Source organism: Prionailurus viverrinus, chromosome D4 (assembly GCF_022837055.1).
Source record: "Prionailurus viverrinus isolate Anna chromosome D4, UM_Priviv_1.0, whole genome shotgun sequence".
Taxonomy (NCBI): Eukaryota; Metazoa; Chordata; class Mammalia; order Carnivora; family Felidae; genus Prionailurus; species Prionailurus viverrinus.
In genome coordinates, this window is record NC_062573.1 from 32,614,613 (window position 1) to 32,632,554 (window position 17,942).

The 17,942-nt window shown below is 40.8% G+C and overlaps 1 protein-coding gene across 9 annotated transcripts in view; it reads left to right on the forward strand.

The window, feature by feature from the left end:
- The window catches only part of APTX (aprataxin), a 338,894-nt gene that overhangs the window by 4,823 nt on the left and 316,129 nt on the right, over nucleotides 1-17,942 (forward strand). For all 9 annotated transcript variants that reach the window (XM_047830691.1, XR_007146386.1, XR_007146385.1 and 6 more), the window contains one exon: nucleotides 8,041-8,125. The gene's annotated coding sequence lies outside the window, so the exon portion shown is untranslated. Of the gene's footprint in view, nucleotides 1-8,040; nucleotides 8,126-17,942 lie in introns of those variants that run through there.

Sequence of the window (17,942 nt, forward strand, 5' to 3'; positions counted from 1 at the left end):
AGGCAGCGAGAGAGGGAGACACAGAATCCGAAGCAGGCTTCAGGCTCCGAGCTATCAGCACAGAGCCCGATGCGGGGCTCGAACTCACGAATCATGAGATCGTGACTTGGGCCGAAGTTGGACGCTTAACTGACTGAGCCACCCAGGCGCCCCTTGTTATTTTCCATGACTTCTTAGTATATAGTATGCAGGCACTATAATTTAACTATTCCCCTACTGATTAACATTTTGGCAATTTCCAGTGTTTTATAAACAGTGCTGCTGAGAAATTCTCAAATATAGCTTTGGACACTCATGCCAGTATTGCTGTGAGATGGACATCTAGAATGGAAATTGGTGGGTCAACGTAAATGCGGGTTTAAAATTGTAATAAGTAAGTATGCTTTTCCTCTTTTGGTTTTTACCTTTCTTTTCTTTTCTTTCTCCCTCCCTCTCCCCCCTCCTTCATTTGTTATGTTTAGGAAGCTTTCACCAATCCAACATTATAAATGTATTCTCCCAGGTTTTCTTCTAGTTCTTTCATGGTTCCGGTTTTTACACTTAAGTCTTCATTCTATCTGGAATTGATTTTGGTGTAAACTGCGGGGATTACTTATTTGTAAGTAACTGAATTTTATATTTCTTCAAATGGTGAACTAGTTTTTCTGTTTTTTTTTTTTTCCTTAATGTTTATTTTTGCAGGCACAAGTTGGGGGAGGGGCAGAGACAATCCCAAGTAGTCTCTGCACTTTTGGTGCAGAGGTCAATGTGGGGCTTGACCTCACAAACCGTGAGATCATGACCTGAGCCAAAATCAAGAGTCAGACACTTAACCACTTGAGCCACCCAGGCACCCCTTGATCATTTCTTCTTGAAGTTGTTACTAAACATTGTCTTTTTGTTGTTATCATGAATGGTCTCTTGTTTTATCATTATAATTTATTTCAGTGGGATGCTTCATAACTTTCCATAACCATGTGACCAGGATACAGGTATTCAAGGAGGTAGCTGGCGATAGCTAGAGGCATGGCAGAAGCCAAGTCATTAGGGCTTGAGCACTATGCTAGTAGTTTGAAATTCATCTTGAAAAAATACTGGAGGATCCTAGGGAGGATGGTGATATAACCTCTAAGATCTGACTTTTTTCTTTCTGAGTGCCTGTCAGGCACTGTGCTAAACTTTCCACAAATATTGTCATATTTTAATCCTTACAGCAACCCCATTTTTATAGATGACTTGATCATATTTACATTTTAGAACAATCATTTGGGTGCTAATGTGAAAGAAGGATTCTTAGAAAACTTTTATGGTGAGAGAGAAGATGAGAAGTGTTGAGGCCTAAGTGATAGAAATGGAGAGAGAGAGAACTAGAAACAGAAACATAGAGGTGGAATCTGCAGGTCATGGTAACTAGAAGCAGAGATGAGGGAGAAGGAATCATGGCTGACTTCCAACTTTCTGGCCTGAGCAACAGGATGGTTGGGGGTGCCCTTCCTGTGATGGGGAGCCCAGAAAGAGGAGGAGGAGAAGGCTGTGGTGGGTCAGAATTGGGGAGGGTGAAGATGAGTCCAATTTTGGATGTGTAGAATTACTGCTATACTCTTTTTTTTAATGTTAATTTATTTATTTTGAGAGAGGGAGAGAGCAAGAGTGGGGAAGGGGCAGAGAGAGAGAGAGAGTCCCAAACAGGCTCCATGCTGCCAGTGCACTGTGTGATCATGACCTGAGCCAAAATCAAGCGTTGGATGCTTAATGATTCAGCCACGCAGGTGCCCTTGCTGTACTTTTTTCTTTAGATTAAAAAAAGAAAATTTTTACTGGAAAACATAAAATAGAAAGTAAATCTCAGCTAAAATGCTGTTTCTTATGCTTGTATAAATTAAATTTTTTTTTTTTTTTTTTTTTTTGGAGAGAGAGTGAGTGAGTGTGTGTGAGCAGGAGAGGGGAAGACGGAGACAGAGAGAGAGCAAATCTGCATGGAGCTCAACGCAGGGCTAGATCTTACAAAGAATTGTGAGATCATGGCCTGAGCTGAAATCAAGAGTTAAATTTCTTGATGGGGTCCGTGGGTGGCTCTGTCAGTTAAGCATCTGACTCTTGATATCTGTTCAGGTCATGAATCTCTCGGTTCATGGGTTCAAGCCCTGAATTGAGTTGATGGTGTGGAACCTGCTTGGGACTCTCTCCGTCTCTCTGCTCTTCCTTCCAGCCCCACCCCTGCACACATGTGTGCTTGTGTGCAAGCTCTCTCTCTCAAAAATAAACGTTAAAAAAACTGTCTTTAAAAAAAATTTCATGAAACATTTTCTGTTTTTGTTTATTTTTGGGGAGAGTGCAAGCGGGGAGGGGCAGAGAGAGGGGGACAGAGGGTCTGAAGCAGTCTCTGTGCTGACAGGCTGACAGCAGTGCGCCTGATACAGGGCTGAAAGTCACTAACCACCAGATCATGACCTGAGCCGAAGTCGGACGCTCAACCAACCGAGCCACCCAGGTGCCCAGAAACATTTAGTTTTTTTTTTTTTTTTTTTAACGTTTTATTTATTTTTTTGAGACAGAGAGAGACAGAGCATGAACAGGGGAGGAGCAGAGAGAGAGGGAGACACAGAATCCGAAACAGGCTCCAGGCTCTGAGCTGTCAGCACAGAGCCCGACGCAGGGCTCGAACTCACGGACCGCGAGATCATGACCTGAGCTGAAGTCGGACGCTCAACCGACCAAGCCACCCAGGCGCCCCTTGAAACATTTAGTTTTTAATTGACTGTGGGGCCTAGTGGGGCTGGAAACTTTTTTTTTTTTTTTTTGAGGATCACCAATTTGTTCTTGTTCTCCTCTTACCTCTGTGACTATACATGGTTTAGTTTTAGTTTTCTTTATGAACTCTTCTTTCTAACCCCTCACCTCCCCCCCAGGTGTTATTTAAGAAAAATTTTTTAATGTCTATTTATTTTTGAGAGAGAGAGATATGAGTGCGAACAGGGAGGGGCAGAGAGAGAGGGAGACACAGAATCTGAAGCAGGCTCCAGGCTCTGAGCTGTCAGCACAGAGCCTGATGTGGGACTCAAACCCATACGTGAACTGACTGAACCACCCAGGCGCTCCCTACCCCCACCCCCATGTGTTATTTTTTAAATACACTTTTTATTTTAGAATAGTTGAGGATTTTCAGAAAAGTTGCAGGGATAGTACAGAGAATTCCTTTATACCTGGCATGCAGTTTTCCCTATTGTCAACATGTTAAAATGGTAGTCACAACTAATAACCAATACTGATACATTATTAGTAACTAAAGCTCATTGTTTGTTTGTTTGTTTTTTGAATTTCCTTAGTTTTTACTAAATGTCCCTTTCCTGTTCCAGGACCCCATCCAGGATACCACATTGCTTTTAGTCATCATGTCTCCTTAGGTCACTGTTTTTGTTTTTGTTTTTTAGTATTTATTTTTGAGAGAGAGAGAGAGCACAAGTAGGGTAGCGGCAGAGAGAGAGGGAGACAGAGAATCAAAGCAGGCTCTAGGCTCCAAGCTGTCAGCACAGAGCCCGACGGGGGACTTGAACTCACAAATCGTTGAGATCATGACCTGAGCTGAAGTCAGACCCTTAACTGACTGAGCCACCCAGGTGCCTCTCCTTAAATCCCTCTTAATTGTTACTTTCTCAGATTTTTTTTTTTTTAATGTTTATTTTTGAGAGAAACAGATACAGAGTGTGAGCTGGGGAAGGACAGAGAGAAAGGGAGGCAGAATCCGGAACAGGCTCCAGGCTCCAAGCTGTCAGCACAGAGCCCGACGCAGGGCTCGAACCCACAAACCGAGAGATCATGTCCTGAGCCGAAGTTGGATGTCTAACCAATTGAGCTACCCAGGTGCCCCAGTTCTCAGATTTTTAAAATTTATTTCTCTTATTTTTGATGACCTTGACAGTTTATTTTTAATGTTTATTTTTCAGAGAGAGAGAGAGAGAGAGAGAGAGAGAGAGACAAAGCAAAGCATGAGCGGGGGAGGGGCAGAGAGAGAGGGAGACACAGAATCCAAAGCAGGCTTCAGGCCCTGAGTTGTCAGCACAGAGCCCGATGTGAGGCTCTAACTCACGAACTGTGAGATCATAACCTGAGCTGAGGTTGGCTGTCAACTAACTGAGCCACCCAGGCTCCCCAACCTTAGCAGTTTTAAGGAGCATTCACTAGGTACTTTGTGGAAGGCCTTTCAATTTGGGTTTGTCTAATGTTTTTCTCATGGTGAGACTGGATTTATAGTGTCAAAACTCAAACTCTGCACACTGAGAAAATAAACCAGAAAGATGAGTTTATTGCAAGGCTTTCTACCTACAAGCTGGGGAACTCAGGGCAACTGGAGGAATGAGTTTCAAGTTGCCACAGTCTAAGTGATTTTTCATGGGGTAAATGTGGAAGTTGTTTGGTTTTTTCAGATGATTGGTTTCTTAGCAGTCTTTTCTTATTTGGGTCAGGGTAGCTGAGTCAGGGGAATGAGGAAGTCCAGAGATGGCATGAACAAACTTGGCATTTGGGGATTGGCTGGTGTGCTTTCTGATTTCTGAGGAGAACTGGAAATTCCTGTAAGATTGGGTTAAGTTTGCTTTATATGCCCGCATTAACCATCTCCATTTTGCCCCTGACATAAGTGACTCCATTTTAGTTTGGTTCTACAACAACTTTGGGAGAGTAACACCACAGAGTTAAAGTGCTTAGTTTCATCGTATCATATCAAAGGCCTATACTATGAACATGATCTATCACTATCAATGTTTGCCTGATCACACCTGGTGAGGTAGCACTTGTTAGGTTTTTCCATTATAAACTTATTCCTTGCCTCAGTCCTCTCCCCCTTTCCATAATGTACCCTTTAGAAGGAAGTCTTATTTGTCTTGATTCCATTGGTGTAAAAACATGGTCTGGCATAGGGTAGGCATTCAGTAAGTGTTTGTTGAACTGAACTGGGTCTCTATTATTTTGTGAGTCTCACAAAAGTCCTGCCAGATAGTGTTCTCTATTTTATCAATAGGAAAGTAAAAATTTGAAAATTTGAGTAACTTGCCCAAAGTCAGACAGTAAGTGGTCAAGTTTGGAATTTGAACTCAGTCTCTCTGAATGCAAAGCCTGTGTTCTTTCCCCATACCGCTCTGGCTTCATAGAGGGTTGTGTTTATGTTGGCCATTTTCCCTAAGTACTTGTAATACAAAAGTGTCCATAGATTATGCGGTTAGTTCTTTGGTTACATGGAAACTTAATTCTTCAATAATTCATCTTTTCAATTTAAAGTTATACTTCAAACCTCTCAGCCTCAAATTTGGCAGACTTCTGTGCCATGTATTGCTTGATCTAATTCCGATGGAAAATCTTCTTTTTAATTCCCTGCAGAGTTGTGGAGAGTGGGTTGTATCAGGGCCTTAATGGGAAAATGGGTACTAGTTAGGATACTATTACAATAGTATAAGACTGGCTACATAATTTGTGAGGCTCAGTGCAAAATGAAAATACAGGGCCCTTCCTTATTAAAAAAATTATTAATAAATTCAAGACAGTGACAGCAGAGCATTAAACCAAACATAGGGCCCTTCTAAGTGTGAGACCCTGTGTGACTCCATAGGACACACACCCATGAACCTAGCCCTGTAGTAGTAGAACTAGTAGGTAAAGAGAGTCAGTATGAAAGAAGTGGAAGTGAGAATGGAGAAGAGAGGGTGGTAACACAAGATATTACAGAGATAAACTTACAGGACTGGGTTGATGATCAGATATGATAGATGAGTGGGCAGATAAAATATGGAATGTAAGGTTTCGGATGGTGATGCCTTTTACTGACACTGGAAATCAGAGGACCTGGTTAGCTCTGAGGGGAAAGTGGTAAGTGCATTGTTTTTTTTTTTTTTTTTTAATGTTTATTTATTTATTTATTTTGAGAGTGAGAGAGGCAGAAAGAGGGAGAGAGAATCCCAAGCAGACTGTGCTGTCGGTGTAGGGACCAACTTGGGGCTCGATCCCACAAACCATGAGATCATGACCTAAGCTGAAATCAAGAGTAGCATGCTTAACCAACTGAGCCAACCAGGTGCCCCGTAAGTTCAGTTTTAAACACATTAGTATCCACAAGTAGTCAGGAACACTTGGATCTACAAATATACAGAGAAAAAGAGCTGGAGAATTAGAGTGTTCCAATCTGATAGTACTGAAGACTTTAACTGTTTAAAGAAAGTATTCATGTATTTTCTGTATAATTGAGAAATAATATTTGTATTGATGAAAAACAAGTTACAAAGTATTACTGTGTTTATAAGAGACATATATTCAATCTGAAAGTAAAAGTTTGCAAAAGTTTATAGTAAAAGAAAGGCATTTATGGTAGAAATAGATTTGTAGCCACATATTTTCTGTTGCCAATACTATAGTACATTATTCAAAATAGGCTCATAGTTTACTGTCTTTTGATTTTTTGTTGAGCTCCCACAATCTATCTGTTGCTCTATAGAATGTATAATTTTAAAAGCTTAAATTAAAAAAAAATTTAAATTAAGGCTTACATTAAATTTTTATTTTTACATATCTCTGTTTTTGATAACCGACATGTAATCATTTTTATATTTTAGTAGTATATTTTATAACTCTCTTTTCTTTCTATTACTTGTGTACATTTTCTGGGGGGAGGTTACAGGGCAGTATGGACAGTCTGAAGTTGGAAGTCAGGTTTAAGTTCTGGCTTTGCATCTTATTGGCTATGTGATCTCAGGAAAATTACTAAACTTATCTGAACATAGTTTCCTTATTGGCAAAATGGAGATGAAATTTACTTTGCTGGAGATATAACTATAAGTGAAAGATCTTTGTAAGCTTTAAATTTCGTAAATCCATACCCTTTAGCTTTGTACCCAGAGCACTTCTTGAAGTCAGGCTCCACCTCCTTCCCAGATTCATCTCCAGTAACCTACCTTTCCCAAAGTGGCTTCCTCATCATCCCCTGAACATGCCTTAACACTTTTCTGCTTTCTTAATTTTTCTCTAATTCATTTATTTCATCAACATTTACTGAGCACCTTACCTCCCTCAAGGCTTTGTTTAAATGTCACCTCAATGAGACCTACAATGTCTACCCTAATCAAAGTTGCGATCTTCTATTCCTCCTCAGCTCTCCAAATCCTCCTTAGCCTGCTCTACTTTTTTTTTTTCCATTGCACTCATGACATAGCACATTATTTACCTGTTGTCTCTTCTCTCTATACCCCTTTCCCAATAGAACTAAAATTTCACTTGGGCAGGATCTTTGTTTTGTTTTATGATGCATCCCAGGCATCTAGAACATTGCCTGGTACAGAGTAGGTACTCAATAAATGTTCATTGAATGAATAAATGAATATGAATTGTGCCAGACTTTAAGCTAGGTGCTGAGTATCTATAGTCGTGCAGAAGCAGAGTTGGTTCCTGCCCTCGTGAAGTGTCTAGCTTAGCACAAGAGTGGCTTTCCTGTGGGCCTGGGCTGCCCTATTCCAGGAAACGTCAGCATGACTAATTGCTGGGTTCAGAGTAGCCTTTCCTCTTAGCAGTGAGCAGTTTTCTGATAGTTTTAAGTTTTTTTTTTATTCTAATAGAAAGGAAGCAGGGCAAAAAGAATAATGCATTCTCTTAGTCTCTCTAAGTTAAAAGTCAACAATTTTTCCCAATGCAAAGACAGAATAGTATCCCCTTTAAAGTGCCAGGCCTGGTTGATAACTGAAAGGCATCATGAAGTATAGCTGGCTTACTTTTTCTTTTTCTTTTTCTAATGTGAAGGAAGATGGTTGCAATTTTTCATACTGTTGGAGAATGAGAGGATGTAAACATGTTTTTGCTGTCTTTTTGTAAATTGTAGAAAACTTCATGAGTCCTGACATTTCTTTTTTGAGGTCCTCTCTATGCAGTTGGTCAATATGAATTTTTATATTGCTAGACCTCTTTTTTAAGAAAAGAAAAAAAAAAGGAGCTCAAATTGCATGTATTTAAAGATAATCTGCTGATCCAGCACACTTAAAACAATGTGTCAGCAACTATTCTTTTTCTCACCCTGTTCTCACATAGGCAGCCACACAATCCAGGGAAAGTCCAAGGCTGAGGTCTACCTGCAAGATGGAATGAAGAATTAAGGAAGAATACTGCTGTACAGGTACGCAACTGAACTAAATGATTAAAAAAAATTTTTTAAACGTTTATTTGTTTTTGAGAGACAGAGCATGAACAGGAGAGGAGCAGAGAGAGAGGGAGACACAGAATCTGAAGCAGGTTCCAGGCTCTGAGCTGTCAGCACAGAGCCTGATGTGGGGCTTGAACCCATGAACTGTGAGATCATGACCTGAGCCAAAGTCAGACACTCAACTCACTGAGCCACCCAGGTGCCCCTAAATGATTCTTAATATCCTTTCCAAACTGAGACTCTTGATCTACATAATTTGAATTCCTAAATTTTGTTTGTCCTCCTTTATTTGAATAATCAGGTAGATAACATTTTGTATATATGTATGTGTATATGTACATATATATGTATATATACACATATATACATATATATATATATATCTTGTAGGTAAATATTTTAATTCTTCATCTCACTTTGCTATCAAGCATTTTCCAATTTAATTTTGATGTTCCATCTGAATTTCCTTGTCTGCACATAAATTCTGATGTAGATATGAATTATTCGTCCTCATGATCTTTTTGTCAGAAAAAAATTTGGTGAGAGGAAACTTGTGGAAGTAGCCTCAATTTGTTGTAAACAATTTCTGTGGTGTCCCATGAACCTCTGAAATGACATAAAAATCTAGTCTGCAAGATTTTTTTTCAGTATTTTGCACTTGGCAGCAACTTAATTTTGTTTAACACTTGTCACATTGTAAATAAACTCTATAACATCCTTGACAGAACAAACAAAGGACTCAACTCAAGTAATGATCCTTATGCAAAGTCTTCTGTAATGCTCTTGACAGATTAATAAGCCCTCTTGTGTTGCCACATCATGCTGTGGACATACCTCTAACATAGTATAAATGTAAATGTGTATAGTATATTATAAACATTGATGGTGATGTCTACTTCCAGAAGAGTTCATAGCCATTTCTAGGGATACAAGAAGAAGCCAAAAAACCAAACAAACAAAAAATCACACACACACACACACGCCCCCACACACCAAGATGCCATAAATTAAAAGTGCAAAGAATGAAGAAATAAAAACACGGGTAGAGGCAAAACAGAGTCAGGGACAAAGCTAAAAATGGGAGTAGGAATGACCTTCACATTTGCTACAGCTGGGACATGAATTTATCTCTAAACTCTCAAGCCTCATTGTTCCCACAGTTCATGATGTCCATTGATAATGAACAAACCCATTACTCTGGAGAAGTAACACTTTTCCTTGAACTGAGATCAGGTTGGACTGTCTCCCAGGGATGCTCATAAAGAGAACATTGTGTTATATCAGGAGCAGTGTCCTTGACAGCATCCCTGACAGGGTGGCCAATTCACAAGGATGCCTATTACAGCCGTATGGCAACACACCAAAAAGAGATCCAATGGGTTAAATTGAGGTGGAGGGCTATCTCAGTGATCATGGCTCCGCAACATTTTTATGTCCTGCACCTACCCCAGTTTCTGGCATATAGCAGGTGTCAAAAAGTATTTGTTGAGTGAATGTCAAATGGAGAAGGCCCAGGCTGAAGACTCTCTCTAGAAAGGCCCCTCTAATTTCTAAGACCTAACATCCTGCTCCCCAACTCTGCACCCTCTTTGTAGCTATCTAGCAATACAGTTATGAAAGAATCCTTCTACTCTTGGGTTAAACTGCCATTTCAGTATTTTCATGTTAAATTTCTTATGTTTTCCCCAAATATAGGAGTGAAGCCAGAGGCATCTGTGTATATGTATGCCTGCTGGTGGTGCTAGTGGTGGTGTTGGGTTCAGAAAGTACTGTATGCATCAAGCTTGGAACTCAGTTTGCAGGTGACCTTGAGAGTGCTACTGGCTTAAATCCAGACTCCCAAGTCCAGGCTTTCCTTTAGAGTAGAGGTAGGGCCTGCGATGATGCCAGGGTGCACCTTTGTCATTGGTTTCTGTGCTGAGCACCAGGAGGACCCAGTCACAGGTTCAGTAGGGCATGAAAAGAGACCCAGTGCTGGGACACCTGGGTGGCTCAGTAGGTAGAGCATCGACTCTTGATCTCATTAAGAGTTCAAGCCCTACTCTGGGTGTGGAGCTTACTTAAAAAAAAAAAAAAAAAAAAAGAGTGCTGAGCAAGCAGCCACTGTTTCAGGGCTCTTCACAGCCCTGTAGGGAGAATGGGGTTGAGCTGAGTTCACAGGTCTTTTTATTTTATTATTAATTTTTTAAATGTTTATTTTTGAGAGAGAGAGAGAGGCAGGCCAGGGGAGGAGCATAGAGAGAGGATCTGAAGCAGACCCTTTGCTGATGCTGACAGCAGAGAGCCCAATGCAGGGCTTGAACTCACAAACTGTGAGATCATGACCTGAGCTTAAGTAGGATGCTTAACTGACTGAGCCACCCAGGCACTCCAGGTCATTTTAGCTGGCAGAATTGGAGGCTTGGGGGTAGGGCCTGGCATAAGGGTCTTCCTGGAGGATGTCACCACCTCTCATTCCTAATGTCATTGACATTGTGAAGTGTTTCAGAGAAGAACTGAGTCTCTATGTGCAGGTTTTTGTCTACAGACTCACTACAGTGATATCTTCATCACAACGACGCTCTTATCTTCTAGTGTGTAACCTTACCTTATTCTTGCTTTTACAGCAATGGCACTGCCAGACTTAGGACAAGAAACTGGGGGAAGTGATGTAGTGGCTAAGAATATGGATTCCGGAAACTGACTCCCTGGGTTAGAACCCTGGCCCTGCAACAAGCAAGTTATTTATCTTTTCTGTGCCTCAGTTTCCTCATCTGTAAAAGGGGATGATAAGAGTACCTAGTTCATAGGGTTATTGTGAAGACTAAATAGATAATGAGGTAATATAAAATGCTTAGAACAGTGTCTACAGGTAGTGAACAAATGTTTGGCTAATAATAATAATGGTCAAAGAATTACTATTTTATTTAAACATAGGAACTAATATAGGTAAGTTAGTCAACATCATATTGATTTACTAAATTATTCATTAAGTGCCTACTATGTGCTAGGGTGTTTTCTAGGTCAAGGAGTCAAAGTTCACCATGGCACACAAATCCCTTCCCTAGTGGAGGTTACAGATGAATGGGGGCACAGACATTAAGCTAACAGCTACGCAAGTATATAAGGCAGTTCTCTTATTTTTTTTTTTTTTTAATTTTTTTTTTTAACGTTTATTTATTTTTGGGACAGAGAGAGACAGAGCATGAACGGGGGAGGGGCAGAGAGAGAGGGAGACACAGAATCAGAAACAGGCTCCAGGCTCTGAGCCATCAGCCCAGAGCCCGACGCGGGGCTCGAACCCACGGACCGCGAGATCGTGACCTGGCTGAAGTCGGACGCTTAACCGACTGCGCCACCTAGGCGCCCCAAGGCAGTTCTCTTATTAAGGAAGTTGAACCTTGACCTGAAATTCATACATTTCAGTCTTAAGAATTCCAGCACACAGTAGAAACAGTGCCCTTTTATTTTTATTTTTTTAAGAAAAGGGTGTTCTGGTTATCTAATACCATGGGACAAACTGCCCTCAAAATGTAACAACAGTCATTTATTTTCTCAAAATTCTGTAATCAGAACAAGGCTTAGCAGGGATAGCTCATCTTTGTTCTGTGTGGTGACTGCTGGGAAGGGTTAACTAGGGCTGGAGGGGCCTTCCACGCTGGATCATTCACAGGCTGGCTGTTAGCCAGGAGCTCAGCTGGGATTGTTGGCTAGGACCCCAGTTTTCCTTCACATGATCTCTTCACATGCTAAGTTGAGCTTTTCACAGCATGGCAGCTAGGTTCTGAAGAGGAGTACCCCAAGAGGATAGGCCGTAATGTGCAAGCACTTATCAAGGTTTGTACTTGTTAATGTCCCACTGGCTAAAGCCAGTCCTTTGGCTAAGTACAGAGTCAGTGTGGGGAGGGACTGTATAAGGGAAAAAATTCTGCAAGATGAGAATCAATGGGGTCTAATAAAGTAATAGATTACCACAGACAGGGTAAATCTACATTTTCCAAAAAATGTTTTTGTTCTTTTTTCTCTTCAATCATGTTTGCCATATTCGCTATCTCTAAGACATCAGGAGGAAGTCACATAGGTGGGAGGTAAGGTCTCTTCTGTATCAAAAGCCATCTGGAGAGTGGTTAAAAACTTTTGTTACAAATGATATAATTTAGAGTTATGTTATTCTATGTGTATAGAAAGAAAGATTAAATTTCATTAAACTATGTTGTTTTGACATGCAGAGATGGAGCTTTGCTGGTGAAAAGAATGACAAGGTAGGAGTGTCCTGGGGTTGTCTGAATAGTGTAAGAGCGTAGACATACAAATCTGTTGCCAAGAGGAGCCAAACCATGGTCAGCAAAATGCCACTGGGCATCCAATCTGAAGTATAAGAGCAGCTAGATCAGTGTCTGAAGGATTGGAAGGAAGGAAGGGTACCAACAGGTTCAGGAGAGTAGAATAGCTCAGAGGTAAGTCTGTGAATGGTGGGTATATGCTGGCCCTGTGCTCACCAGACTGAAAGTCCCTTAAAGGGAGGAGCTGTATCTCACTTGACTTCTCCATCTTCAACACTTAGCTCCCTGCCTAATACAGAGGAGGCACTCTAAGTGGCGAATGCATGCAGACATTAGGGGTTGAAGAAACTACAGAGTTGCAAACCATTCTCTCATTTTAAGATCCTCGTGCCATGAAAAAATTAGAATAATCCTTTAAAAATATGTCACTGTGGGGTGGTTTGTGGTGGTGGAGCTCAAAAAAAAGGTCACTCCTCTGATTAAAATCCTTTGATGATTTGCCATCTCATCTAGATATCCACATGGCTTCTTTTAGGTCTGTACTCAAAAAAGCCCTTTCATAATACACAAAATATCCTCATAATTTTCTGTCCTGCTTTTTCTTTATAGCATTTATCCCCACATGACCTGTATATTTCTTTGTTTATGGTCTGTCCATCTCCAATAGATTGTAAGCTCTTTGAAGGCAGGAACGTTTTGTTCATGGTGGTGGCCATATATCTAAAACAATGCCTGACAAGTAGAAGGTGCTCAGAAATACTTGTTGAATGAGTAAACAAGTGTACCAGCCAATGGAGAACTAGAACCTCTCTGATTTCATCCAGCTAGAGGTAAGACACCGGAGAATGTGGGATGCAGGTGTCCATGTGGGTTCCTACAGTCACGTCCCTTTACTAGTGGGAAGAGCTGATCTTGACAATTCTAAGATCTTAGGCCCTTCTGTTCTGGGAGTTATTGTTAACCATCTGTAATTATGAGGTTGAGGGTCTGGATAGTAGAGGACTCATGGTTTGGGAATTGTACCAATGGCAGTCCCATCATCTTTAAGTTAGCTAGAGTAGTTTTCAAGAACCTTGACTGTATGGGTTCAAGAAACTGAAAGAAAGGCCCTGTGTTTGGGTATGAGGACAGGCAAGGGGAGAGTGGTAGATGGGTTTTGGCCTTCTGTAAAAGTAAGAATGAACAATGAATTTAGTCTTAATTGAATGGGCAGCGGAGGGCCATAGAAAGGATTTAAGTAGGGGAGTGACATGGTCAGATTGTGTTTTGAAATCTTTTCTATAGCTGCAGTGTGAATGGATTAGAGGGGGCAAGGGTGAGTTAGGGAGAAAAGAACATTCCAGAAAATAGCATGAACATCAAGGAATACATTTGGGCATTGCAGTTGGGCCAGAGCTTAGCTCATCTCATATAACCACCACTAGATTTTATAATTGGTCTTTTACTCTGCATGCTCTATCTCATTTCTCTTCATCTCTCTCTATTCATCTGCTTTTTAAATACAATTCAATAAACTGAAGATATCAGTATATTTTGCTTTTCAACACTTCAGCTTGCATATCATTAACTAGAGTTAGATATTTGTTTAAGGTTTTTTAAGGTAAAGTTTACATAGAAAGAAATGCACAAGTCTTATCTGTACCGTTTTGATGAGTTTCAACAAATGTGCATATGGGTTAAGCCAAACCCTTATCAAGATACAGAATATCACCATCACCAAGAAAGTTCTCTCAAGTGCCTTTTTCAGTCAATCCCTGTCCCTACTTTTAGAGAGGCAATAGCTGTTCTGATTTTTTTTCTACTATAATTTTAGATTAGTTTTCCCTGTTCTAGATCCTAATATAAATGGCATCAGTATGAATGCTTTTAAGTAGGCTTCTTTTTTTTTAAATGATTATTTATTATTAAAATTAAAAAAAAATTATTTATTTTTGAGGGACAGAGACAGAACATAAGAAGGGGCAGAGATGGGAGGGAGACACAGAATCTGCAACAGGCTCTAAGCTCTGAGCTGTCAGCACAGAGCCTGACTCAGGGCTCAAACTAATGAGCAGTAAGATCATGACCTGAGCTGAAGTCAGACGCTTAACCAAGTGAGCCACCCAGGCACCCCTATTTATTTTTGAGAGAGAGAGAGAAAGCATAGCGGAGGAGGGTTAGAAACAGAAGAAGACACAGAATCTGAAGCAGGCTCCAGGCTCTGAGCTGTCAGTGCAGAGCCTGATGTGGGGCTTGAACCCATGAACCCTGAGATCATGACCTGAGCTGAAGTTGTACGCTTAACTGACTGAGTCACCAGGGGTCCCTTGAGTAGGGTTCTTTTAATCATCATGGTATAATATGTATTATTTCCCTTTATAACACTTAAATCACTTTGTGACCTACGTTTGTGTGTTGTTGTCAGCTCTTTCTCCACTAGACTGAAGGGGGGACTTTATTTTGTCCATTTCTGTATTCCTCATGTCTGAAACTGTGCTTGTAGCAGATACTCAATAAATATTTGTTTATTTAGGTGGGAAAAAAGGAGAGACAGCTTATATATCTCAGAGTATTGGGGAGGAAGGGGTTGAACGGTAAGAAGTTCAGTATTACTGGTACAAGGCTGGCATTGAAGAAATGGTGGGAGGTAAGGCAGGATAAGTTAGAAAAACTTCTTGTGACTTTCTTCTTAGTATGCTTGTAAGAAATTTAAGGAGAGACCAGCACAACATCTGTGATTTACACAAATAAGAATTGCTGAATTGAAATAAAAGTTCCAACATGAACCATCAATGTTATGAATGTCACTACTTGGGATTGTGGTGACTATTTCCGGAACTCTCGGAAATTTAAAACCTTGGGGGAGTTAAGCTATGAAATCAACCCATAGTAGGAAGTTAACCTAGTCCCAAAAGCAGGAGTTGAAAACAATAAGGCATAAATTGTAGGTGGAAGATCTTAAAATAAATTGTAGGGTATAAGTGTGCCTGGGTGGCTCAGTCAGTTGAGCATCCAACTTCGGCTCAGATCATGATCTCACAGCTCGTGAGTTCAAGCTCTGTGTCAGGCTCTGTGCTGACAGCTCAGAGCCTGGAGCCCGCTTCAGATTCTGTGTCTCCCTTTCTCTCTCTGCCCCTAACCCACTTGCATCCTGTCTCTCTCTCTCAAAAATAAATAAACATTAAAAAAAAATTAAATTATAGGGTATAGTTTATGGATACATTAGCACATTTACACTGCAATGTATGGGACAGAACCTCTCTACTGGTGTGTTAATTATAGGTGTGACTACAAAGAATTTGAAAAAAATTATCATTAAAAATTTTAATCAGAAAATATGTATTTTATTTCATCATGAAACCCAATATAAAAAAAATGCTATTTTCAGAAACATGCTGAAGTTTCTTATGAAAAATTTAAAAATATTTTATTTGAGGGGCACCTGGATGGCTCAGTCAGGTAAGTGTCCAACTTCAGCTCAGGTCATGATCTCGCAGTTTGTGAGTTCAAGCCTTGTATCGGGCTCCATGCTGACAGCTCAGAGCCTGGAGCCTGCTTTGGATTCTGTGTCTCCCCTCTCCCCTTCCTCTCCCCTCCCCCACTAGAGCTCTGTCTCTCTCTCTCTCTCTCAAAAATAAACATTAAAAAAAAAACATTAAAATATTTTATTTGAATATTTAGCCAAAATAAATACTACTTTTCCAAGTACTCCATTTTTAATTTTTCTTATCATAGTTAATTATAAATAAAATGTAGTAATTTATTTTTTTTTTTTAATTTTTTTTTTTTTTCAACGTTTATTTATTTTTGGGACAGAGAGAGACAGAGCATGAACGGGGGAGGGGCAGAGAGAGAGGGAGACACAGAATCGGAAACAGGCTCCAGGCTCTGAGCCATCAGCCCAGAGCCCGACGCGGGGCTCGAACTCACGGACCGCGAGATCGTGACCTGGCTGAAGTCGGACGCTTAACCGACTGCGCCACCCAGGCGCCCCTGTAGTAATTTATTTTTACCTAGTTTCTCATAAGTTTACCCTAGTGTATTCTGTGAATGTGACTTACTCTTTGTGCTGTGATATTAAAAAGTTGGGAACCAGTAGGAATTACTAGCTTATCTAAAAAAGGAAATAAGGGGTGCCTGGGTGGCTCAGTTGGTTAAGCATCTGACTTTGGGTCAGGTCATGATCTCATGGTTCATGGGTTCTGTGCTGTTAGCTCAGAGCCTAGAGCCTGCTTCAGGTTCTGTGTCTCTCTAACCCTCCCCCGCTCACGCTCTTGTTTCTTTCTCAAAAATAAATAATAAACATTGAACATTTTTTTAAAAAATAAAAAGGGAAATAAAATGTTATCTTAGAAAATAGGAGGAGTTTGTTAGGTTGAATTCCCCGAGAAACAGACATTAAGGCAAGGATTTGAGTATGTCATTTAGGATTTGATCCCAAGAAGTACCAGTAGGGGAGTGGAGAAGCAAGGCTGGGGTGGGAAGTAAGCCAGTGTGCAGGCTGCGCCTCAGGGCATCTGGGGTTTAGTCTTGCTGGAGAGCCTCTGGGAGACAATGCTGTACATACTTCAAAGTTGTTTCATCCTGAGGTGAGGAAACAAGTTTACCCACCCACTTCCTTACATTATTCACAAGTGCTCGCAGGGGCATAGATCCCCTCATTTCTGGCCTATATGCAGTTAGGAAAGGCTCTTGGGGCTAGAGGAAGCCTGCAGGCAGAGTTGTGGATGCTTGCAGTGAGAAGTTTTTGGATATATGAAACATGCAGCTAAGTTTCTGTAGCTCACTAGGTTTGTTCCTATCCCCCACTAAGTGTCTTCTTATTTGGCATCTGACCTAGGCCTGCCCCCAGAGTAGAAAATGTCTTGTCCAGATGATGCTGCCTCCAAAATATCTCTTGAATCAGTATACCTTTTTCCTCATGTCCAGGCTGTGAACATCCTTTGCACTACATCACTATATTCCTAACTGCTGTCAGCCTTTCTGTTCTTGCCCTACCTCCACCCCATCCATTCTTCCTCACAGCAGCCACAACATCCAATAAAACAAAAATCAAATAATATTATTCCCCAGGCCAACTCTTCAGGGGTTTTTCATTGAATATAGGACGAATCCACATACAGTTCCTAAATGGTTTACTATCTGACCCTGGCTCAGATCTCACCATTTCCTTTCACTGTCTACTCTTCAGCTCCACTGGACTTCTGTCATGTCTGAAAGAATGTGCTTAAGGACTGCTGTAGGGCTTTTGTATATTGCTCTTTTTTTCAGTCTAGATCATAGACCTGGAATATTCTTCTATCAAGTCTTCACTTGTCTGTTTTCTTTTCATCTTTCTGAGCTTGGTTTATTTTCCTTTCCTCAGATTGGTCTTTTCTGACACGCCTCCGAATCTCCTCCTACACTACCCCCCCCTCAAAAAAAACCCCTAAAAACAGAATGAAGTTTCCTAGCTATATCCTCTCCCAGGATTCTGTACTTTTCCTTCTGAGCAGATCTGTGGAGCAGACCGCTGCAGTTTCCCCAGGTTGGTCCTCTGGCTCCAACTG